Source organism: Heliangelus exortis, chromosome 2 (assembly GCF_036169615.1).
Source record: "Heliangelus exortis chromosome 2, bHelExo1.hap1, whole genome shotgun sequence".
Lineage (NCBI taxonomy): Eukaryota > Metazoa > Chordata > Aves > Apodiformes > Trochilidae > Heliangelus > Heliangelus exortis.
The window spans coordinates 16924350-16950428 of NC_092423.1; the positions used below are offsets into that span (position 1 = coordinate 16924350).

General features: G+C 40.8%; 1 long non-coding RNA gene across 1 annotated transcript; it reads left to right on the top strand.

Annotated features, from left to right (window-relative positions):
* The first annotated feature begins 1095 nt into the window (after positions 1 to 1095).
* LOC139793675 (uncharacterized) lies at positions 1096 to 19509 on the top strand. The gene is made up of 3 exons (XR_011724710.1): positions 1096 to 1265; positions 14119 to 14231; positions 19372 to 19509. It is a non-coding gene; the product is annotated as an uncharacterized lncRNA (long non-coding RNA).
* The last annotated feature ends 6570 nt before the right edge of the window (positions 19510 to 26079 follow it).

The following is a 26079-nucleotide window of genomic DNA, read 5'->3' on the forward strand; positions in this document are numbered from 1 at the left end:
AACTTTGATATAAAACACCATCATGCCATCAAAATAGCATTTTAAACTTGTTTCCACAAGCACAGGGTCTTCACAGACTTACACTGAGATGAAATGAAGGGTAAAAAGTCCTTCTCCCATAGCATTACCAGAGTGTTGAGAGTCTTGGAATGGAGGCAGGCAAACAGCATTGCTCAATTCATTTCCATTAGAAGATGAATGTGCTTCCACATTCCTGGACAGCAAATGACAGGAGGCATTGGCTCGTAGGGAGCTAGTCTGCAATTTTACCATAACTGCCTGAAGGACTTGGAAATAAGAAGTGTTTTTCCACATAGGCCCTACTGAAACATGAGCTTGGAAGCTTGTCCAGCCAACAGACAGGACTCCACCTTTCTTTCTGTACCTATATTTCTTGGTACCTCCAAGGGCGGGTATTATCTCCCAGCTTTAAGGCTGGAGAAGGCCTTGGCTGAGCTGAGGGGATCTGCCTGAAAGCAAATAAGAATATATCAGGGTTAAGAAACAGGCAAATTTTTTTTACAGATGCTGTATTCTGATTGCAAGAGTGACCTTGTCATTGTGTGCTGAGCATCTCAAACCAGTGGCTAAGGTACCAGGCATCCAGCCACCACATCCTGGATGGGCAGAAGGGGCAAGAGATAATTTGTCTGCATGGTTCTTCCTAACACAATGTATGAATGGTTCCCAACTCTGACCACAGAAACTCTTGCTCAGCTTCCCAGCACCTATTTCTTCAAAGAGAGCTAATAATGTTCTTCTCAGATGAAAAGACAGTTACTTCAAATGTTACATAGAATCAGAAAAAGTGAGCTTGCAAGATCCCTGATTCAGAACACCAATTTTGAGGCTATTAACTAACTGCCTTGGAGAGGACACACATTGAAGTCCCTGTTCTTTCTCAGATTAAGGGGTCTTTGACTCCTACTGAGGAAGAGACAAGCTCCTTGTTGTCTAGTGACTGCTGTGAATGGATCCATGGACAGACATTCAGTTTGCAGCCTAGCAGTTGGATTTTAATCTTTACTCTAGTTAATCCTTACACAAAACAGAACAGTTCTGACAGATGATGAACATAAGAGTGAGTGAACCCCAGCACTTCTGGCAGCTGGGTTCTTGTTTGGGATTTGCTGCACAAGCAAGCAACTTGAACTTTCCTCCTCCATGTGTTAAATGAGTATTATGTCCTGCTGGGCTCTTCTGAAGTACAGCTGCCTCTCTCTGACCAGAAATTTTGTCATGGCTCTGAGAAGGTATCCTATGCAGTCAGTATTTTCCTCTTGCTTTGATGCAGCACTGCTGGTCCAGATGAGCTGCGTTAGCACGTCAGGACTCAGTAGCTGAGAACATTCCATTACTGCTGTCAGGACCACAAAACCAGAATGATAATTACAAGAAATTGGTTTGGCTCAGACCCAAAGTTTCAATAGTTTTTGAATTTTCAGCAGACCAGAAACCCTGCCCCTGACTGAATGGATCATCCTGCTTCCCTACATGATTTTTTTAAAAGCACCCCTGATTTGCCCAAGCATCCATGCATCCTTCACAGCATAGAGGATGGTATCTCTCCTGCACCAGCCTCCAGAGCAGAAGCCAGGGAGTTTGGATGGTGAAGGGAGGTGGGATTTCACATTCCTATGTCTAACTCAGAACAGGGTTTCTGACCAAAGCATGTCTGTGCACAGAATGCTCTAACCACATGCCACAGGGGGTAGAACACTTGCCAGTGTGTCTGCCTTGTATCTGACATATTTTGTTACGTATCTGTTAAAAGAAGAAGTTGCCTTTGCCATTCCCAAGCTCTTGGGTTGTTGGGTGGAACAAACCAGCACACCAGCTGGCACACCTCTAATGTCTTCAGTTTGCTCCAGATGAAATTTACCTTGGAAAGGTAAAAAAGTTATTTCATCACTTCCAAAATTTTCACTTCATATTTCTAATTCTTTTGGGTTGACAAAAATTGCTGTTCTCTTTTTTTTTCTTCTTTTTGGCAAATAAAAGAGGGGGAAATCCCCTAGCCTACTGTTTATGAGTCCATGCACAAGGCTGGGGTAAGATTTGGAGGACAAGCAGTGAGAAAGACCATCTCCACTGATGCACATTAATGGAGAATGCTCACACATGAGACTGAAGGCAGAATTTCTGCTTTGCTATTTTCTTTCAGAGTGTGCCTGGGAGGAGAGAAGGGAAGAAAAAGGGTCCTCCATTTAAGGTTTGGGTCGGGAGGCAGCTTGGGGGTTCCGTGGGCTTGAGCTCCACAGGTTGGCTGGGGCAGCATTCAAGAGGTCCTGGTGGCTTTGCATGCTCAGCTTCAGCACAGTAACCTGTCCACTGGCTGGTCATTATGAAGTATTTAATTCTGTAGTTTTAGAGCTGTTGAAAAAGAAAAGGGAAGATTTATAACAATATTTGCTAACTCCAAGCCAACTGGTTTGGCACAGGAAAGAACTATGTTTTTCAGAACAGCTTTTCAACATTCCACTGTTAGCTAAAATGTATGAAAATTACAGTTTTGAAATGACCAGATGTTTTTGCCGAGAAAGAAATAGATGACCTGAAAGGGGAAGATGAGGCCTGAACTTGGGCTTCTATGATACAACTGTCAACTTTTCAGCTAATGGATGACCTACTACCATCTAAAACTACTAAATTTGTGTGATTAATGCTGCTAAATTGCAGCCACAGTATATTTATAATTTTCTCCGTCAGCTTGATACCATTTGTGCAGCATCTCTATAAAAGGTGAAAGAGAGAAAAGGTAATTAATCTGGTGTTCTTGTACAGAACAATATGGTATAGCTCTCCTCAGAGCAGAAGCTTTCAAGTGAAATAAACTAATGGTTTCATCTGTTTCATTTCCAGCTCTACCTTTTTTTTTTTTTTTTTTTTTAAATCAAGAGCTGGAAGTCCTTTCAGTATTGTCTGGTTTTCTAGACGGAAACTGAGACTAGAAACTTTCTTGTTTTGAGTTTCGTGACCAACCAGTACTTTATTCATGTGACTTATCACAAGCAACTTATTTTGGCCACCCATAATATTCTAACTGGACTGGCCTGTGTTAAAAATCTGTGTTGGATTGATGGGATTCTTCAAATGCTTTTCTTATTGCTCTTGAGCAATTATCAGTCAAATGAGATTAGGAACAAAGAGAAGGACTCAGGAAAGAGATGAGATGGTTTTGGGTTGCAATCCTCCTCTAGAGCCGTAGTTTAAGGTGCCCCCCAAAAATCCTGTAGTAGAAAAGCTCTTTTCTCCTCATCTCCTTCAAAGCAGCCATCTGTTAAGGTGGGAATTAAATGAACCTGAAGATGGTGGAGTAGTTACTGAAACTAGAATTACTGCCATGCAATGTTGTTCTCCAGTAAAAAGGAGCCAGTAACTTTGCCAGGCCCAGCTGGCTGCCTCCATGCCAGGGGAGGTTCTTGTGTTTCCACCATTGCATTATAGGTGACAGTAGTAGCACCCTGGAGCTCCCTGACCACCCTGCTGAGAGGTCCTGATCCCACAAGACATAGCTCACCCCACTCCAGACAAGTGCAGGAGAAGCCAAGGACATTCAGCACCTTGAGGAATAAAGCTCAAAAAGCCACGGCTTCTGCTGCTGAAAAAGTATCATCAGCTGGCTCTGCTCCTCTTCCAAGGGAGCTGACAAAAAAGCTATTTAAAAATCTGTTTAAAATTACGTATTCTCTCCTTTAGGGTTTGCTAAGCTCATTATAGAAGTGGAATGAAATTCCACAGCACGTTTAACATTTTTATTGTTCTTATTTTCTGAGCTTTTCCAACCTAATAGAGAATGACTGATCCCACTGGTGATCCAAGAGGGACGAGGTGTAGGAATCACAGCAGCCTGAGCACCATAGCAATACTGTGACTACCAGTTTGGCTACTTCATTGGGCAGGCTGATCCAAGGAGGGATTAAGAGGATTTTGTTTTCCATTTTTTAAGTTGAACAGGCCGGGACGAAAGCTTTATACTGCATTTCTGAACAAGTCAGGGTATTTAGAGAAGTGGTAAAAAAAGACTTCACCAGAGCTAGACTTTGAGCAATATAAAAATCATTTACCATAGGAGACTGACTGCATGAAACCACCCAACTTCCCCCTCTTTCATCCTTTAGTGGTCACTGATGACCTCCTGTCTTTCTCCATTCCTTACAACCTTCTGCTAGGAGCCACCCAGCTGCTGTCTGGCAAGTAATGGGAAAAACTCAGTCCTGGAACATCTGATTGCCAGGATGCATTAAAGTCTGAGGGGTGTGTGGTGGCTCAGATCAAATGCAAATCAAACATAAGCCACAGCTTAAATTTGAGTTGACCTTCACCTACTGACAGGTTTGAAAATGATTGATTGTTTTTCATTTGCTCCTCTCCTACCCCAACCCTCCACACTCCAACCCCAGCCTCTCCCTGCAGATTCCTAATTAGGCACAGAAGTGAAGGGAACAACTAATTGTTATCAGCGGTTTGGATTTCCAGACTAAGAAACTTCAGTTCAGGGAAATGTTGTCCAAATGTTATGCTAGACTGACCCACGGCCAGGAATTTTCAACACTGAGCTCATTGCTAATCTAAATGCATCAAATCATGTGCATTGTTCCCTTTTAACACCTACCACTTGTGCCTGAAGAACATTCAGCTCCTGACAAAAGCTTCTGCCGAAAAGGCGGGATTTGCCTTTTCCACCAACAAAGGGACTCGGGGAGGGAGTAACCCCCACATGTAGTGACTGATGCCTCATTTTGGATTACTGACTTGGAGTACATCCCACCACAGCCAGTTGGAGACTTTGTTGACACTCTTGCAAAACCAAGGCCTCAGTACCTCAGAGGTATTTGCTTTTGTGACCCCCTGAAGGGTACTGCTACCTTAGCTTGATAGCTTCAGCCATATACCTGGTGTTGGATATATTCTTGTGTTGTGGAATTAATGCAGGGTAACTACAGAGCTCTTAATGGGGCACAGTTTTACACAAAGTGAGTGACAAGGCTGTGAGTAACAAAAGGCTGACAAACACACGTTTGGCTAAGCAGGGGCTTAATTTGGCAGATTGCAAACCACTTTTTTTGATCAAGCAGAAATGTTAAATTTGTGACTAAACATCTGCTGCAACTCCTGGCAATTTACATGGTAGTACAGGCAGATGTGGCAGAGAAGGTTCATCAACTGGCTCCCAGAAGGGAGGAGAAGGTGGTTTTGTCTTCTTTTCCTTCCTTCCCCTGTCAGAAGTCATCACAGCTGGCTTAGGTTATAGAAGACCCAGCTTCAAATCTTCCCTGTCTGACTCAGAGTGTTCCAGAGGGTTTTCCCAACTCTTAGTTTCTCTCACAAGGCATACCAAACATCCATATCGAGCAATTATTTTAGATAGTTTCCCTTTTTAACATCAAGCTGCTTCTGCTGTCTGTGGCTCACTCTAGGAATCACTGCAGTCCCAGCACGTGAGGACTCTCAACAGCCCAACACACTGAAGCAGTGCTTCTGCTTTAGGCACTAGCAGCAACAACCTGGGACAATAAATCTTCTGTCCTTCACAGATGCAAACTAGTCCAGAAAAGTCTGTACAAAATCTCAGAGTAGATCACCACTAGGCTGAAGATCAGATGTATTAAATAGCATTCTTAAGCTTAATTGTATTAATGAGAAATCTGCCATATTAAAAGAATTGAAAGTTCTTTTTAAGATAGATAATAGATGCTGCCAGCAACCACATGTAACAATTTGGAAGCACATTACACCTCTAAGTGAAGCATGTCTGTTAGTACTCATACACATGAGTGTATGTGTGTTTACGGATGTATGAGTGTCTGAGTTTATAATTAAAGATCATAAATCACTATGTAGCCAAAGTAACAAAGTACATGCAAGCTACTAACCTAGAAACAGCATTACTATAGCAATCTTAATTGTCAGGTTTACACTTCGCAAAATTTTGGAAGCAAAGACTGTGAAAACTGGCTATCCACAAGTACTGGATGAGATAAGCACAGAGCTGAATCCCATATGTGCATTTGGGTGTGTATCCAGACATACAAACATTTATATGTGCATGTGTATATCTGTATAAATGCTAAGACTAACAAGGTACTTCTTAATTTTGACACTTGTCAAAGCAAATTTAGATTTCTCTCTAACTGATGTAATGAATAAGAAACAAAGCACTTTAAGTCATTATCAGGAGAATCCATTACCATTCAATGTTTTGAATACTATTCATAGTTTTAAAAACATTTAGCCATTTATGACTGAAACATCACATTCAGCCTATTGTTCAATACACCTAACACTTACTAATACTGATATCACACAAATTAATTACAAAGGGATACAGGTGTAGTCAGATTATTCTGTACAATTGAGGTTATATTTATAAAAACATGTATATTATAAATATAGTTAAAAGACTACATACAAACAAATCTCAATAATTTGTGTCAAAATCTTATTCACGTATTCTTTGGAACAATCATCAACTGTGAGCTTGATCTGAGCCACTAGAAGAGATTTGTTGATACCCTAGGGTAGCCAGTTCTCACAGTTCTCATTTCCAAAGCTCTGCAAAGTAATAATCACACCTGACAATTACTATTCATTTGTTGTATTTCAAAAGTATTTTGTTAAAAAACCCATTTAAGCTCATGAAGTAGTAGCAAAAATACCATTTCATAAGTTTAGATTAGCATTTTTGTGGAGAGCATTTCTAGATGGGTGTTTTGGGAGTTTGTTGGTTTTTAATTGTGTGCACGATAGGCAAAATCTCCTAGATCCACAGCTTACCATGATCCTTCTGGTAACAGAAAAGCCAGTGCAAAGTCCAGAATATTTATGGACAGACAATGTAAAGTGAACTACAACCTTAAAGGTAATTCATAGAATGGCCAGGGTTGTAAAGAACTTTAAAGATCATCTAGTTCCAACCCCACTGCATGGGCAGGGACACCTTCCACTGGTTTCCACTTCACTAATTCCTTAACATGTAAATGGTTGGGTTCTGTAAAATATGCAATAGCTGTGCCCATTATCAGTATTCATTTTAATCCTTTAGAATATTTTAAAGGTTTATGTGTGTGTGTTTGCTGATTTCAGTTTTCCCTGTTTTGTATTTGAATTTATCCACTGAGATTCCCATCACTTCTTTTGTTCTTTTTCTCAAACCAAAGGACAAAATCCTCATTCCACTCAAATCACTGAGGGTTTGAGTTCTAGACCAGAATCTTACAAGTGGTGTATTAGCTGTTAATCACTTTCTCTGGATTGCTTTGGATCTCTGGCTGCTTTGGTTCTGGCTGTAGGCAGGGGGACAGTGACAAATCCGCTGCTGTCCTGGTGCTGTCCAAGGTAATGGTGTCCTCCCACCACACCAGGGTTATGCCATGACACAGTGTGACATGACATGACATGACATGACATGACATGACATGACATGACATGACATGACACAACATAATGTGTATGCTATGCTGCTCACACATCCAGGGAGAGCATCACTTCATCAACACCACCCTCCCAGGTTTCTGGGACTGAAGCATTAAAATGATGACTGGATCCTATACCTCAATTCTAAAGGCAAGACAAAAGACATAGATCAAAGTACCACCTTCTGAACCCCTGTGAGGCTTAACAGGACCCCTCAAAGAACAAAACAAAATAAAACAAAGGTTAATATCTGTGTTTTAAAAGCCTTTGCAATTTTGGCCGTTACCTAATCACGGTAAGTTAAAATGCATTCTATACTATTTTAAATTTCTTTAAACTTCCCAGAAACATGGCCTTTTGCTGCCTCAATAAATCTGACAGATTTGAAAGCAAGGTCAAAATTGCAGGGACACAAAAGTTGCATTTTTAACAGAGACTGTATGCAGCCAGAGAGATATATTTGGCAAGGAGGAAGAAAAAGAGATCTGTGTGTGTATGCTCGCATACACCTTTCACTGTTTCAGGCAACATATAATAATTTCCCTTGTGAATAGCTATAAAGTTATTGTAGCATTAAAGCTGGATAGACCTACAGTAATGGTATTTCCTGACATTTCCAAATGTTAAAAGGTCAACAAAAGCAGTACGTATGGAAACAATCTCTTGTCATTACATTCTATAGCATGAATTAAATAAACATTTCTTCTTTTTTCTCCCTTCTTCTGTCATTCAATGTAAAAAAATCTAAACTATGACACCAAATCAGCATGAAACCAGTAAGAGATTTAATTAAAGAAGAATTTTTTTAAAAGCAATCTTTTTTGTTTCAGTCAGTTCCACTTTTTTCTTCACTTATTGATTGAGGAATTGATGAAATCCCATCAGTAACCACTGATACAAACATGAATCTATCCCCAAAAAGTCTTCACCCAGAAGGAAACTTCTAGTAGGAACATCCACCCATCTCTAACCAGTGCACAGACTGGTGACCCCCAGGGCAGTAAGTTTTACTGCCTTTGCTTTACTCATTTTGCAAGTGTACATCTCCCAGTGAATATGTAAGTTCAGCCACTGCCTAGTACAGGCTGACAAGCCCAGCAGCAATAACTTTTCAATTGCTTTTGAAATCCAACTAAAATCTTGCTGCTCCTGTCACCAGACTTAGTTTGTATGGGTCACACCTTAACCAACAATTGAGCTCTGGGGTGCTCAGTGCAGCTGAGCACTGCCATGAGCAATGTCTCATCCTGCTTATCTGCCCCAGGGGAGACATCCAGCTGCTCCTGCTGCATTTTGCTGAGACTCCAGTTCTGCATTGTGGTTGCCCTTTCTTAAGAGCTTCTTGTGCTGCCAGACAGCATGGATTATGTTTTCAGTGTGCTAAGCTGTAAATGCTATTTCAAGTAAAATCTTGCTGGGCACAGCAGTGATCTACCAGACCATGACTTGGCTAAAATAGCAGAGGTCTGACTTATGTGACCTGCCACTGTGGTCCTCAGACACCTGGCAGGCTGAAACAAGGAGAAAAACTAACACGACAGATTCTATGAAGAGCTGTCAGTAAAGTGAGAACCATAGCATTGGCATCAATGCTTACCACAAAAGCCATGGACCTGCAAAGCTCCTCAGCTTGGACCACTGATACCACTATTTCCTGGGTTCACTGAAGTGCAGGGTGGAAAAGCCAATCTTCCTCTGGGTCAGTCACTTCCACTGGGTCAGTGAGCCATTTAAACTCCTTTATCCACCCACACAGAGAAACACACCCCAACACTTTTCTGTTGTTTCAGACTTCCATTCACAACCCTTTAGTACCCTGTTCTGGTTGTCCCCAGACCAATTTTCCATATTTCAGTCTTAATTGACCTTAATTCACCTTAAAATTGTGACAATATTCAGGAAAACATACCAGGAATGCTTGCATTAAGTGCAGGTACTCAGACCCATGGATGTGTCCACCAACAGCCAACCCTCACCATTCTGTGATGTTCTGTGAACAGAATTCAGAGTAGTGATTAGTGAGACCAGGGCTCTAGGATCATCAAGCCCATGTTGCAGTGACATCTGAAAATCACAGTGATCCAGATGGATGTGATTGCCTGACAGAGAGAAAGAAAGGCAACAGCAAACCAGACCTTCAGTCAGAATCATTGCTATAAAGTCTGAGGGAGCAGGGAATTCTGCCAAAGTCAGCAAGTGAAACTTGGAGGTGTCTTCTGCTGCCAGTTCCTGAAAGAGTTTCCTGTGCTTTCTCTGCAAACAAAGAAACTAATAAATAGATCAGACTGCACCAAAGATGCTCCTCACTCCATTACCAATTTCTTTCTCCTGCAGGGAATAACCTGGGAGAGCCCAAGTCAAAAGGTGGATTTATAAAATGTCACTGCCATCTCTGCATTGCCCAAAGCCTACCTCCCTCAAGCAGTACAACCCTACCAATAAGTTATATTCCCAAAATATTGTCCATCACTGTCTGTTGGATAACACAAGTGTTGTTACTCAGCTTTGATTCTGTTGGGAGACCTGTTTGCTAGGGGCACCTCAGAGTTTTGGGTGCAGCTCACCAACCATGCTGGGAGAGCAGCCTATTCAATACTGAAATTTTAATTTGATCTCATGTTTTGTGTGGGTGTGAATGATAATTTCTGTTGTGGCTCTCTGATTTCACTATTAGTACTGCTTCTCTTGTCTTGCACTTGCAACTGTACTCCTAAACAGAAGTTTTTTCCATAGCAGATTTGACACCTCTTGGCCTTCTAGACATCTGTTAAACTATCTTCAAACTGTTGCATACACAGAAAATGGACAGAGCCATTTAGTTGTTGCATTGCACAGTGTTACCTCCATCATCCTCTGTGTCCTAGGGCAAATTTTTCCTCTGGAGAACAAGATACCCTTGCAAATATCTGGAATAAGGTATTCTTACTATTTAGACCCCCTACTTTCAGCTGTACAGTAGTGCACACCTAATGTATGCACTGAGGATGACACTTCCCCACCTTTCACCAGTCACGTAGCCTCACACACATGGAAAAAGGCAAAAGTCTGGTAATGTAACAGCACAGAGCATAAACTGCTAGTTAGATCTTCAAACACACCCAGTATTCCTCGGTTTAGAGGAAGACGCATGAGGCTCAGAGGAGAGATTAGGGTCAACTGCAGGAAGTTCCATCCCAAAGGTTCTTTCCAGGACCTGGATCCAGAATGAATACGGTAGGAAAAGCCTCCCTAATAAGTCAAACTCTTTCTTCTTTCACTAAATAAAACAAACATTTTTCTAACCTGTATTGTTTCTGGCTCTGCTCACCACTCAGCCCCTTACTACAGCTTACTTGAAAATTCCTTACTGGGTGTTTGGCAGAGGGAGTATGATCTATAGCGTGACCTTGCAATTCAGTGCGCCGCTGTCGTTCTGTATAATGCACTGTAAAGCATAGCTTTTATTGGAAATGAAACTGCATAAATAGACACTCTTACTTTAATGGGAAGTAAAACATTTTGCATTATGAATGTGTGGATTCAGGTTGGGAGAAATTAGTTACTGGAGAGCCAGAAATCAAGCACCGATGTGCCTGTGTTATTTTGATCCTTTTAAAACATAGCCAGTGTCTAATAAACTCTGCTTCAGTTTTGTAGTCTTTCATTACGAGGAAGATTTGTCTGCATACAATAGCACAGAACAGGATTAAACCCTTGTCTGGGGCTTTGTCCCCATGAGCTCCAACCTTCTGCTCCACCACAGTGGCTATGAACTCTCACTGGGTGCATGAAGTAAGAAAGAAGCACCATGTACCCAGTTTTGCAAATCCAATCAAAGATGAGTCGGGTTTTAACTGTCTAAGTGCAATCTCTTTGTCTCTACCATGCCTCTACCATGGTAGCTCTACTTTTCCTACATACACTGCCTGACAGCTTGTTGAAAAACCATCTAGCTAATGCCAGCACTCTAACACATACTTTAATTTTGTGCTTTTCCAGTCTGCTATTAATTGAGCCATCACTATGTATTCAGAATTCAAGGCTGACATCCTCCAGTGCTCTTAAAAAGCATACAGGCAAAATTCATAGGCATCAGCCTTGAATACGATACAGCATGAGAGGTGACAGTAACAATTATGTGTCTGGAAGGAGTTTCCCCAACCAGGCTACAGACAGTTAGCTAATATTATTCCAATGTGTCATTTTGAGAGAGGGTAAACCTCTCTTGGTCATCAGCTATGTAAAAAGCTTGGATCATTAGGCTAACTCTGGCAGTATCTTGCTGGTTGGGTTGGTTTTTTTCAGTAATATACTCACAGTTCAGTGAAATATTTCTGCCAGAACTGTGACCCACAAAAAACACTGCTCGTCTTTTCTGAGCACCTCAGTGCTTTGCTTAACAGGTTGCAGTGCCACCACTGACAGCCCTTGGAGAGCCAGCACCAGGCACTCAACCTGCTTTCTGCAGCAGACCGGCCTCAGGGAGGCTGTGTGCCCCAGAAAAATACACCCCAAAACAAAAATAAGAGAGAACATAATGAAAAACAGAGAGCTGCAGGAGAGCAAATACAGCTGCCTTTTTCTTCCTCCATTACTTCAAGGCCATCCCTGCAATATGGATTTCATTAATGGCTCAGAGACAACATTGCAGAATTACAAGTTCAAGATGTTATTGGAAAAGTCATCCCATGGTCTTTTTATGTTTTGGGGGATTTTTTTAAAACTATCATCTTTAAAAACAACTTTAAAAAAGTGATTATTTGGTGCATTGTAGCACTGCCAGCAACTGGGCTGGAAGTGAGTATGTGCACATACACTGACAGCATAACCAACAGCAATGATTGTTTGTGCAGCTTACCCCAAAATAGAAGAAAAATAAGGCAAAAGTATGATACAGAAGCTGGGTTTGATCACCAACAGAGTACAGCTCTTGAATCTGTTAAACTGAAAGGTCTCTGGATCAGGGTCAGTCACTTCATCTCTGCTTACGCACTGATTGATGAAGCCCCAATACTCTATTCATAGTTTTCTACTAAATAGGATTATTTCACAGTGCCATCATATTTGAAAGTCAGCTTCTATAACAATAAATAACAGTGCTGTCAGACTGCCTGCTGCTAGCAAACTATAAAAGCACAACCTTTTCTTCGAAAAATGTATAGATTTCACCCCAAAGAAACTTTTCAACTTGGCCAGTTTTCAAATTTTTGAATACATAAAGGAATTACATGAAACCAGAGTGGAACCAAGACATTGTAGATCTGAAATAAGCTCTGAAACACTAATTAGTACTTGAGGCTGCAGTACTGCCAGCGTCACCACTGACCTTTGCAGCCCAAGTAGCTGCTGCCCTCAGCACAGCTGAGGCTGGATGGGGTGGTAGACGTGGGGCTCCAGCACAGCTCCAGTGCCAGGCCCAACCTCTGCCTTTCATCACTCAGCCTCAATTGTCCCTGCACCCTGCTGAGATCCCAGTGCTCCCAGATCCCCATAATTCAAGCAGGTGCTTTTTTTTTTTTTCTCCAGGCTGGTAAAAGAAAATAATTTTGTGATGCCTGTATTTTCTGGTCTCAAGGAAAACTCCCTGGTGTGTAGCAGCATCCTATGTCCTCAGCTGGGCACAATCTGCCTTAGCCCACCTGCACTCACTGAGGCTCCCCAGCTCCTCTCAGCGAGCACACAGAAAAGCACAACGGGGCTGACTGGTAACTAACAGGCCTCTAAAGAGCTGTTCATAAAGCAAACCCTCCTGGACGCATTGCCTGAGACTGAGAACAAGAAGAAATGCTTCCAGTTATGTATTGCACTGCTGCAGTTCAAGACAAAATGACACCCTGTGTTACACCTGCTGAGACAGGAGCTGAGCTGCCCTGTCATGGTCAGTCATGCAGGCTGTCCAATCTCTTAACTTGACATCTAGAAAGCTACAAAAGACAACTAGGAGGCTTTCAATCTAGAATTTACATATAAATGCTCTAGACTTTGTATCTTCCCTATATACAAGCCATTACAGATTCCTTGGTGATTTCTGATGAGCTGTTCTCAGCTCTTCTGGTACTGCCTATTAAAGAAAATGCTGTCTATTTAATGTCTGCTTAGGTTTTCTCATGCAACTGGCTTAAGAATATTAAACTCATCTCTTCAGTGTTATATTATATATCTTTTTACAGATTCTTTTTTAATTGTTTTTGTGCATGTACACAAATCGCAAGGCATATACAAATATGAGGATTTCTGTTCCATGCCAGTCTGGGCACATGCCTCGCTTACATGCTCATTTTAAAATGTGAGGCTTGTCACTTCAGTCTGCTACAGTAATTCTGTTCTAATGTAGAACTGGTGCCAGGGTTTTGAAGGGTTATTTTTCCTCTCCTGGACAAACTGCTGTACTGGAGTGGTTACATTCCTACTTAATGGCATGAAGCCACTTAAAAGAGTTAACTTTCCCTATGCAAATGTTAGCAATTTTCTGGTAATGCCATTCTACTTAAAATAAAATAGAAAATCAATTACTGCTGTTACAGAAATATGCAGGTACTCAAAACCATGGCTTGATGGCAGAGATTGCTCTGCAGCTCACATCTATGTCACAGAAGGACACTGGGCAGAAGCTCTGAAATACCAGATTACTCTGAACGTGTTTGTAAGTAACAGGAGCCATAATGTTATTGTGTAATTGTCTCCCAGAATTCCCCGTTCTTTTCCCTTTCCATATTATTACAGAGAGCAACATGGGAATCCAGCACTATTCACCATGGTACAAGAACAGCAGCAGCAGTCTGGGAGACAGGTAGACAGCTCTGAGGCCAAAGAAGAGGCCCAAAGCATAACAGAGGGTAAGAAATATGCTGGCAACTAGGTGCCACGTCTGGAAACCTTAATTCTGAGATGTATAACTTCATCTAGCAGATGCTGAGCTGAGTGGCCAGAGCAGTTGTCTTCAATTATGGTGAGAGCCAAAGGGTGGAGAGGAAGAAAGAGGGTAACAAGAACTAGATGCTGTTCTGCCAGCTCCTGAAAGATTATATGTGAATTCATTTAGTTAGCTACCAAAACATCAAGCTTTTTCAAGAGAAATCTAGACTTTGTATTTATATGTGCACAATACAAGTGCACAAACTAATCTGCATCCAAGATGGTAGTTAGCTAGAGTGGATGGAAATGATAGTGATGTTTATTACTTATAATACCCTCTTGGTCAAAATCGAGCAACCTGGCACATGTACTGAGGCATTCTGAATTTCCCCAAAATCATGAGTAACTCAGATTATTTTCTGCAGAGCTCCCAAGTATGTGCTTTGTAGCACACACTGTCCTTGTCCTAAATGCTAATACTCCAGTTTTAAATGTCACTTGTCAGGAGAGAGGACATCTGGACAGGGAAGGTTTAGGGTCAGAAGCAACAAGATTTACAGCAGAAAGATCGTATTTCTGCTCAGCAGACATTGGCACCTTTTCAGGAAACATTGATTAGATGGTAAAAAACTTAGCTTTCTTCTTTGTGGAACAAGTCACTTTAGTTGGGCTCTTCACAGTGAAATGCCTTGTATATGAAGCAAATGGCAGGCAGAGAACTTTGAATTTCACTCAGAGGAGACTTAACTTGCCCATGGCCTCACCACCTCTTGCTTCCAGCATTGCCTGATGCCACACAGAACGTCCCTTCAAGGCACAGGCAGTGCAGCTGCAAATAAAAAAATTAGACTGGCTTTAGCTCTGGTCTTTGAGTCTCCACATCTGATGCCATTCACAGCTCCCCTTTCTGCACTGCCTCAGTTTTGAGCATAACTTCCTCCCAAGACTCTGTCTCTCCCTGATGATACATCTGTCACAGGGCATCATCCCCTCCCCCTGTCTATCACTTGGTTTGGGTTTCAGCCACCTCCCAGAGCTGCTCTGCCACCACCTTCCTTACTGCAACGGCACCAGAAAGCCTCCAAGCTGCCCAAGGCACACCAAGGAGTCAGGGCAGAACAAAGCTGGATCAGCCCATACCATTTGTCTTGCCATGCCAGAGTAAGTTCCATTGCTGGCACTCAAGAATCTTGTGATTCATGTTTTTCCCTTTACTCTGTTGGGTCTGCTTTAAGTTATAGATGAAAATGGTTGACACTGCCCTTTTACTTATACTCAAAGCCACCTTGAAAATTGGGTGGCATTGAACAAAAAAAGTAAGCATTGTATGCACTAGCAGGATAACATTCTTTAAATGGCTGGAATCCCAAATAAAGCATGAATAAGGAGCAGCATGACACCTTTGGAGAGAACAAATCTGAACCAGCCAAACTATGAGTTCTTGGCTTTTCAGCATGTAAGAAATAAGTAATTTTATTTGTCATAACTTAGAACAGGCTTTGAATATTTTTCTCCTCCCTTGACTAAAAGAATAAATCAGATAAATTAATGGTGTCATATGCAAATGGAGACACTGAGAGTTCAAAACAGGGAGAATGCAGCCTAAGGCCTGGCTTTCTGAAATTTTAAACTTCTAAATATGAACAAAAAGGATTTTTATGATTGATTTTGCTACCAGTTCCAGCAAAAAGTGGAGGTAATAGATTACAGCAAAGAGAAATCTGTGCAGCTTGTATCTGGATATCCACTAAACGCTGTAAGCAGCAGCATTGCAAACTGTGCCCATGAGATCACACCCTTCTGGTGGATTGAGGGTCTTTTGTTCAGCCTTCAAAGTTTCAAAACATATTGTTCTGAAGCCTTTGGAATCAATGGTTTGTGAAAATAATTCACCAACACACACAATGGTTCAAGCACGATGGCACATAACACAGAGTACAGGCTTGCATCCATCATATTCTTGGTGTTCAGGACATTGTGGGTTTGATATAAATTGTTTACCAAAGAGAATATTACCTGGGAAGAAAAGGGGTTACATAAATTCATTCTTCTTCCAGATCAATGAGTGCCTTATGTTTGAAGGTTATCACCACCACCAAATTGTTCATGTTGCAAGGCTATGTAATAAAAATGGAGTTCAAGAAGTAATTAAAAAGCAACAGACAAAATCCTAGCCAAAATTATATTTTATCTTAGTAAACCCTCAATCACATTTACCACAACTAATTTTTACACTCCAGATCAAATACACAGATAATAAAAAGCACAGCAGATGGTTCAAAAGATGGTTGTCATAGATTCTTTTCTGCAAACATAAATATTACCTGTGATTTAGCAAACAAACACAACATTTTCATGGTTAATTTTTCTATCTCTGACCATAATGAAAAATTTGAATAACCAATACATAATTTATACCTGCTTAATGTAAGGGCTGTTTGCTAGAACTAGAACTGTTAACTACAAACAGTATTTATTTCTCCCTCTAGCTCCATCCTATCCTATTTACAGTCTGATAATCTGGTTTAGAATAGTTACCTTATAAATCTGTAAGAGTCATATGTGGTCAAACAAAGAATATGACCCTTAAAGCATATATTTGAGGTATTGTCCCAAAATAATGTTATGTTTATTTACTTAAAATCTCTCACACATGTGAAGTATCAAGAGTCATTTGAAACTTAAAGATCCATAATAAAGTTCTGAACAAGAAAAATAAAGGCTATGAACGTGTGCTTACAACCACTCTATAATTATCAACAAGGCTTTCTTTATGAAACTCTTGTTTCTTTTAGTTGCTGCTTTAGCTAAATCGACACAGGACTACAGAAAGGGAAACATCTCAGTTCCTGTATAAAAATACAATCTTTTCCCCCGATGGCAAGAAGAAAATCATGATGCATAAGAATTCTTTAATATATTTGCCTTTAGAGCTTATTGACTTTGCCTCTACTGGTATTTTACCATGTTGGAATAACATTTAGTTACTAAAACTGAATCTTTGCTGACTTAAAACCCCATCCATTCAAAAACATTTTTGAACGAGCTGTATTAACTTAAGCAGCATGAAGCTAGCTGGGCAGAGAGCTAGGCCAACCAGCCATATTTTGAAGGGTTTCTTTCTTTAAAAAAAAAAAAAAAAAAAAAAAAAAAAATCAAGACTGAGAATGTGTACCGTAAATCATGATTCAATGACTGAAAGGTGGAGCAAACATCCCTCTGGGATAATAAATCAAGTTAGTACTTGAATTTGTATCATCTTAGAACATCTTTCAGATTTATTTATTAGGTAGCTGAATGATTTTATCTTATCCATGTGTAGCCTTCTAGTTCTGTGTGTATCAAGCTGTTCCAGACTGCATTCTCCATATAACGTAGCCTGTGATGTGTTGGAAAGAGGCTATCCATTGATGAATATGGTTTTGATTTTGGGAAAGTGAGCTGTCTGTCTTTATCATGGATTAAGGCATCATTCAAAGGTACACAGAACGCTCAGCTCAAAGCGGGCCAAGGTAGCCCCGCTCCCCGCCAGCCCTCCAGCCAGGCTCTCCATCTGCTTCTCATAACGCTCCTCAGCTACATTTCATCTCCTAAGCTGAAGAGATGATGCTAGATGAAAAGCAGGCCCCGCACTGAGAGGATTCAGAAGTTGGGGCAGGTATTCTAATTATGTAACACGTGTAGTCATTTCTGGTACATAAATTGGCTTCTTATCGGGATGTATTTTACCGGTACCAATTTCTCCAAAACGGCACTTTAAGGTAAACTACATCATCCTGTACCAACACACTGGGGGGAGGAAAACTGCTCTTTGTGTTCTGCCTCTTTAGTCCACTTTAAACTACCTTAAAACACCAGCAAATAGCAAGTTACCTGAACCCTCGCTGCCATAAAGACGTCATTCCCTGGGCAGGAGATGCCGCAAAAGGACCCACGATTTCTGGACTCTCCCTTGTCACCATAGTTTCAACCCCACAGCCTCCACACTTTGCAACAAAATTCACCCTGGTGCACATCTTCAAGCTCACGTGAAGCCCCCAGAGTTCAGTGGGATTCAGGGGCTGTAATCTGGCAGATCCTATTGCAGCACTGGGGACAACTGTGCAAAAAAAAAAAAAAATCAAAATCTGATTTACAGCTGCCACAGGTACCATTTCAAGAGCAGCACACAAAGCCTTATAGCAAGCATTGAACTTTCTCAGTGATATCTTTGAGTACTGAAGTTACTTTCATTGTTTTTGAAATACAAATTATTTATTTAGGACCCCATTCAGGAAAGCATTCAAGTATAAGTTTAAATAAAATAAGCGAGAGGTAGAAAAAATAAATAATCTAAAGCACACTGAAATATCTGGCATGGACATTTTCTGAACCCATTTTTAGTCAGTTTCTGACAGTTAAAATAGAGCAGAATTAATTAGCATCCTAATGCAAGGAATCAGAGTTTCTCACTAAATAAATGGTAAATAGCTCCTCTGAGCTGAAAACTGACCATTTCAAAACACTACCCCTCCAAAATCAGAACAAAGGCAGTTTTGCTAAAAGTGGTGCAAGTCAGGGGTGCCTGTGTGTTTCTCTGCCCTAATGAACCAGGCATCAACTCTTTGTGTGTCCAGCAGATAACTGAGCTTACCAAGTTACTGAATTTCTATTGATTTTGCTGTAACTCCAGCCAGCACCTCGTGGCAGCATCATGTCAGGATCTTCCCAGAGGAACAGTTACACTGCACCAAGTGCCATCTCCGAAATATACCACTGAGGACAGCTATTCAGAAGCTAGTGAGTAGCTCCACAATTTATTTTTTTTTCACCTAATCCTGTGAACATCCAGTTAACTGGCAAACTTCTTGTTCTGATACATAGCAGACTTGAAAACTCTCCAAGTCACCTCCATCTATTAGGCGGAGTTTAGCAGATTTCTTGGATTTCTCACTCTTACTTAAACCAGTGTGTCAATAAACAGAATACATTCATGCTTGGTATGAATCTCGTATTTCTCCTGAACTGTCGTGGAATCCTGAACTTCCACCTGTCCAACATGAAAGGAGCATTTCACAGAATTTACTGGTTTGTGGAATTTACTCTACAGGATGCCTTTTTTTTTTTTTTCTTATTCCACAGGAGGGTGAAGCTCCAAGACTGTTGGAAAAGTTCGGCGGGGGACAGCATTATACAACCTCTGTGCACATTGTAGCCCTATATTTAAGAAGATATTTAGTTACAATTTATTTCCATGGCCTGTTTTCTTTTTCAGCAGCCTGTGTGAATTCTTTCAAGATGACATTAAATCACTCTGCTGCACCCATTGTGTATGATTCAATATAACAGCCCAAAGAACGTAAAGGGTGAATGCCACTCTGTCTCTTAGGAATTATATGCTTGCTCGCAGTAAATTATGGCATATTAGAATAAGAAAATATTGTCACGAGTTATTTATGGCTAAACACCAAAACAAAGTAATATGTGGCAACATCTGATACACAATTGACTGAAAGCCAATTGTGAAAGCCAACTACGGAATTAGTTACTTACCAAAATTATTGCCATTAACTTGTTCTGTAACAAAACTTTGGACAAAAGGAGGAGAGGGAAGAAAACAAAACAAAACAAAAAACAAAACAAAAAAACAACAAAAAACAAAAACAAAAAAAAAAAAACAAAAAAAAAAAAGAAAGAAAGAAAAAAAAACAAACAAAAAAACCACTTTATATGGCCATGGAGACCCCCGTTTCTCAGAACACTGAGAATGGCTAACACTCCACTGGATGTTGGGCCATCCCTCTCAGACTCATCCATTCCACTTAAACTGAATAAACCAGGCACTTTACTTTGAACTTGGTACTCCCCACCTGGGCTCCAGCCCTGTGTTGATCCGTTGCTGTGCTCAGTACCACAAGCCAACTTTGCATACCCAGTGCTCCCCATAGGCCCTGAACTGCTCTCATCAACTTTTCATTTTCATTTCACCTAATTTTTTTCTCCAAATCCTCTGGAGTCATCCTGCCTGAGACTCTGTATGCTATCACAATACAAATAATTTGAGGTGAAAAAAACTCCATTCTGAAAATGGAAGAAAGTGGACTCTTGGAAAGAATGTGAGCCTTTCTAAAATAAATAAAACATTTTAAATGTTATTCAAATAACTTGCTTTCATCTCTCTTTTTATTTCTTTAAAGTTAATTGGAAAGAAAGAAGTCACCAGGACACACATTCCAGGAGTCTCCTTGGTATAAATCAGGCAGCACACAGACTGCACACCAGAAACAATGAAATGACCCCTTAAAATACTGTACTTCCTGCCAAGCATAACTTCTTCGAAGACTTTGAACTTCACGACTGGCCAAAATTTGAGAGATGAAAGTCCTTCATTGCCTAGCTGAAATTGGGGTACACCACAGAGAAAGGAAAAAGGGCTAAAGCAACCCATTTCTGCTGCTGTTTTCGGAAGAACAAAACCGAGTCCAATTGTTAAAAAAAGGTGCTCTCAACATCTAAATCCCCAAACTCTCCTCTGGGATTAAAACTATCAGACTCCTGCCATCAATAATTTGGGTGCATCTCTTTCCCAGCATACCTCTGGAAACCACTCACCCTTGCTACGTTTGGCCCCTTCATTTCAAGATCCAGCCCTGGGATCCTCATCAAGCCAGAGGCTGAACTGGAGGACAGAGGAGCAATGTTGGACCAATGAAGGACCACATTTGGGAGGTACTGTAACAGTCCATCAACACAGAAATCAGAACCACGGAAGCTGAACAGTTTAATTTAAAAATGAATGGAAGGCAAATACCACAGAATCTTATTCCTTCCACTCTGTGAGTTTACAGCTTTGTTACTGTGACTCCTGTGCACTTGATGGATTGGATATTAATGGGCCACAGGAAACAAAAACAGATGACTAACATTAGCCAGTAAGTGTAAGCACCAGGGAAAGTAAAAAATAGGCTGCTTTTAGCTCCTCCTATGTTATCCAGCTATTCAGAATAAGCATAAACACTGAGTAAATTATTCATAATTTGCACTTAAATAGAATCTTCTATTAGAGAGTACCACAGAAGTTTATGACTATTAAATATTTGGTACTAACAGGGTGAGTGTATGACACTCATCTTCAGAGAAAAATGCATCAAAGGAGACAGTCAGGCTGCATAAATGTAAGGCACATGCCACTGTGGGTGTTGCTGAAAATACGGAAAACATTTAGAAAGGAAAGCGAAAATAGCCAAAATATAAAATCCTTTATGTCTTAAGACTTCAGAAAATAGTTCCTCTCAAAGCAGTGCTTTCCTTGCACTGCTTTTTGTTAGGCAGGAAAAAAAACAAACTCCTCTCTTTTCACAATCTCCGTCTTCAAAAGAAAACGAGCATTTGATTCCACTGAAACAGTTCAGTGCCATGAAACAGATCTCCATTTTTTTATGTAGAGAAAATTTGAACTGTTTTTCTACCTCTTCTACTCACAGAACTTGAGTTGCTTTGGGTAGTTATTAACAAAATAACCACACAAAGTTAAACACTTAAAAAATCCAAACTAGGTCAAACAACCCCATCGCTCTCCCTGCATCCTGCACACTCAACCCTTGTGAATGCAAAAGTGTCATTTGATACTAACAGCTCTCTTGTGGAGTTTGCCTCTTAGTATCTGTGCCTGTATTAAAAAAAAAAAAATTACCACTGTCCCAAACAATAGAAAATGGCTTAGCACATAAAGTAAGGTTCCCAACTGATCTACGTGTCCCAAGCACATAGAGCTAAAGCCTGTGAAGACTGAATGCTGATTTTGTGGGGCTTCCAGCAGATACCCTTTCACATCCGTCTCCCAGTCCATTTCACAAAATAAGCTGCTGCCATCTTATGGAAGAGACCTTGAAAAGCGTTTAGTATAAAAACACTTCCACTCTTCCTTCCGCGTTGCAGTTCTTCATTTCCCTTAGGTTACTCTGTGATTAATTTCTTAAAGAATTTTCCTCAATTTGCAAAGATGTGCCTATTGTGGGGATCCATTTTTTGTGCAGTTATTTTCTCACTTATGATTTTGCAGTAATTCTCAGAGCATTCAGGAAAACAGACAAAGTAGTGTACAGAGAAAGGGAACACACCAGCCAGGCTGTTAATCCTGACACTGCCTCAGACAGAGGTTTCTTGTATGATACAACAAAAGCCAGCTGGAGCCATTCAGCCAGGATAAAGTCATAGGATAAAGTCATCATTTTTGCCCAGTCTTAAGGCAGTCTATCTGTGTGCTCCATCTCTGCCCTCTTCTCTATGGCCAGCTTGAACCAGTTTAATTAAAGTTGTGATTTTTAATATGCTTACTAAGATAAATGAAAATATGCCACCTTAAGCCTGAAGCCAGTATGTACACAGGAGTTCACATTCCCCATCTGTAAGGCATAAAGGGCTGCATTTGCAGCACGTCAGGCAGCTTTGCTGACAGATTTTGCCTTTGATCTGAAAAGGAAATCCCTCCACAAGCTTCTGCATTACTGCACAATACAAAAGCAAGATCTCAGGTAAGGACTGCCCTTGAACGGAGGGAGAGTGGTCAACAAGGCTGAGACCTCTGTATATGTGTGAACACAGGTTTCCTGCAAGTTCACAGCTGTAGTTGTGACCTAGGACACAAACAGAAAGAATGATCAGCATGAGAATCAGGATTAATGGATGAGAAGCCAAGCATCACCCTCACTTCCCACAGCAGCTATTACTGACTCACTACCAGCAAGCACGAGCTCTCTGGCCCTTCTGGGGGCTTAACCAAGAGGTTAAATACAGTCACTCATCAGCCACAGTCTGACCTGGCCTGACCTCTTCTTCTTCCTCCTTCCCATGAGAGAGTTTCCAATCTAACAATAACTAGGCAGAATGTTAAAAAATTCCTACTGAGAATAAACTCTTAGTACCTAGATTTTTAAGCTGCATTAGCTAGATTTAGGTAGCTCGCATCCAAGAATCCGGTAACAGTTGAGGTGATGTCTGGTAATTTGATAGCTATGTCTAATAAATACTGAATTCTATCAAAACTCCACGTAGTAGAGAAGTTGTGGTCCCATATCAGTATCCAAAAAAGTAAGTAGGAAGATCTGGAGCTATACAGACAGTAATCCCAGACAATGCAGTAGAAAGATGATACAGGATGTTATTAGTAAAGAATGAAAATACATTTTAATCACTGTGTCATTAGGAGGCACAGCCAAGAGAACAGAGCTACAAAGACCGAAAGGATTGCTAAAGGCTTTTACAGCTTCCTGAGTTGTAACTGCACAAAACAACTTGAGTGAAGGACAAATGGCAACATCAGATGAGGTAAGAGTTTAAGTCTTTAAATCAGATTGAACTGACATTGCTCACAACATAAATGTCAGGAATTTGCAGGCACAACACTGCCTCCATTTTCATCAGGAGTTTGTAAAGATTTTAAGTCACTGCATGTAACAGTAAAAAAAAACCAAGACAAAACAAACAAAAAAATCAAACCAACCAACCAAAAAAAAAAAAAAAAAAAAACCACAAACAGAAAGAAAGGAAAAAAAACAAAAAAAAAAAAACAAAAAAAAACCCCCCACCAAACTTTGACAGATTGTTGAGAAGGGGCTCCTGGGTCGGCCCAAATTCCCAGAGTGCCTTAATGAAGCTTATCTAGAGCACCACTGAGTTATTATGGGGAAGCTAGCACTACTAAATTGGGGAGAAACTAACTGGTTGTGGTTAAGGACATCAGATGAAAACTCAGGCACGTTAGTTCAAGCTGCAAGTTACTGTCTTAATGTGGGATTTTGTTGGTGACATGAACAGTGGAACTGAATGCACCATCAGCAAGTTCACTGACAACACCAAGTGGTGGTGTCATTCTGGAGAGATGGGATGCCATCCCAAGAGACCTGGAGAGACCTTCCAACATCATGAAGTTCAACAAGAAAAAGTGCAAGGTTTTGCATGTGGGCCAGGGTAATTACAGGTTGGATGGAGAATGGGTTGAGACCATACCTGAGGAGAAGGACTTGGGGGTGTTTGTTGATGAGATGCTCAACATGAGCCAGCAATGTGTGATTGCTGCCCAGAAAGCCACCTGTATCCTAGGCTCCAACAAAAGAAGTGTGGCCAGGAGGTTAAGGGAGGGAATTCTCCCTCTCTATATTGCTTTTGTGAGACCTCACCTGGAGTACTGTGCTCTGAAATGGGAAGGACATGGACCTGTTGGAGTGAGTCCAGAGGAGGGCCATAAACACAATCAGAGGGCTGGAGCATCTCTCCTACAAAGAAGACAGATTTGGTGTTGTTCTGCCTCAAGAAGGCTTCAGGAAGACCTTATAGTGGCCTTCCAGTACCCAAAGAGACCATACAGGAAAGCTTGGAAGGGACTTTATAGAAAGATAGGTAGTGGTAAGGTGAGAGAGAAGAGTTTCAAACTGGAGTAGATTTAGATTAGGTATTAGGAAGAAAATTCTTCACTTGAGGGTGGTAAGCCACTAGAACAGGTTATCCAGAGAAGCTGTGGATGTCCCCTCCCTGGAAGTGTTCAAGAGGTTGGATTGGGCCATGAACAACCTGGTCTGGTGGGAGGTGTCCCTGCCCATGCTGAGGGGTTGGAACTAGATGGTCTTCAAGGTCCCTTCCAACCCAACCCATTCTATGATTCTATGACTTTACACAAATAATTTGTGCCCAAATACTCAGAGGGAGTTTGCCACCTAGATGTGACTATGGAAATCCAAACCCACGTTGCAGTGACTCAGTCAGCCTACTGCAAAGTATTGCAAAGGGACAGCAACTGAGGGCTCGCACACTATGGCAATGGAGAGCTGCAGGTGCCAAAGACATATGCCATCATCTTTCTCTTATATCTGCTTAGAAAATCTTGTTTAGTAGTATTTCTTAGTCATGCCTGAAAATATTTTATTATTACCTTCACTTTGGTCTTTAAATAAAAATTCCATCACTTTCATGGCCTCTTATTAACTGAGATATAAAATTTCAGTAAGAAAAAGAAACTGGTTTCAAGGGCACCCTTATTCTCTAATCAGAGCATAAGATGATTTTTTTAAGCATATAAGAAGATATGAAAAACACATTGCTGCTTTTTTTTTTTTTTTTTTTAATACTTTCCTAACAGCCTGCTCTGAACAGCTTCATTTAAAATGGCCTTTCTATGGTATGGTGCCTAGTGTTTTCTTTGGCAAATTTGGAGAGCTGGATTTTGGGATAAAAGTAAATTGCACCAAAAAGGGGATTAGGAGATTTGACAGAACTTCATAAAAATCATTTGTGCACAGGCAAAAGGGCAATTTTTCAATAGGTGATTTTAAAGACCAAAGCTCTGGAAGAAAGAGTTCTGCCTGGTGGCAAACACCTCTAACCTTTGCAAAGCCTACTGGAGATTCTGAAAGAGAGGCAGAGGATACAGAGCATGAGAACACACACAGACTCTCACATCTTAAAGTTATTTTCCATGTGATTAGGTATCATTTTGCATGCAATGCACACATGCACTTGTGCAGTGATAATCCTAAAGAAGGACATTTATGTCAATCTGTCTTGCAAGCAGTTTGGAGCTGGGGAAGGCAGAAAGGAACAGCTTCTCCCTAATACTCACAGATCTGCTTTTTCCTTTCCATCCCATGTGCTCCCTCAATTCTACATATAAGGTATACTGTAAAAATATCTGGGGAATCAAGCGGGATAGATAGGTCCAGTTTATTTGTACAGATAGATGGAGAAGACTTTGTCTGAACTTTAAGTGTAAGTCAAGCTGCAGAGCACTTCTTTTCCAAACTCTGCTGTCACTGATGCCTCCAATAGTGTTCTGTCTCTGGGAAAGAACAGCACACT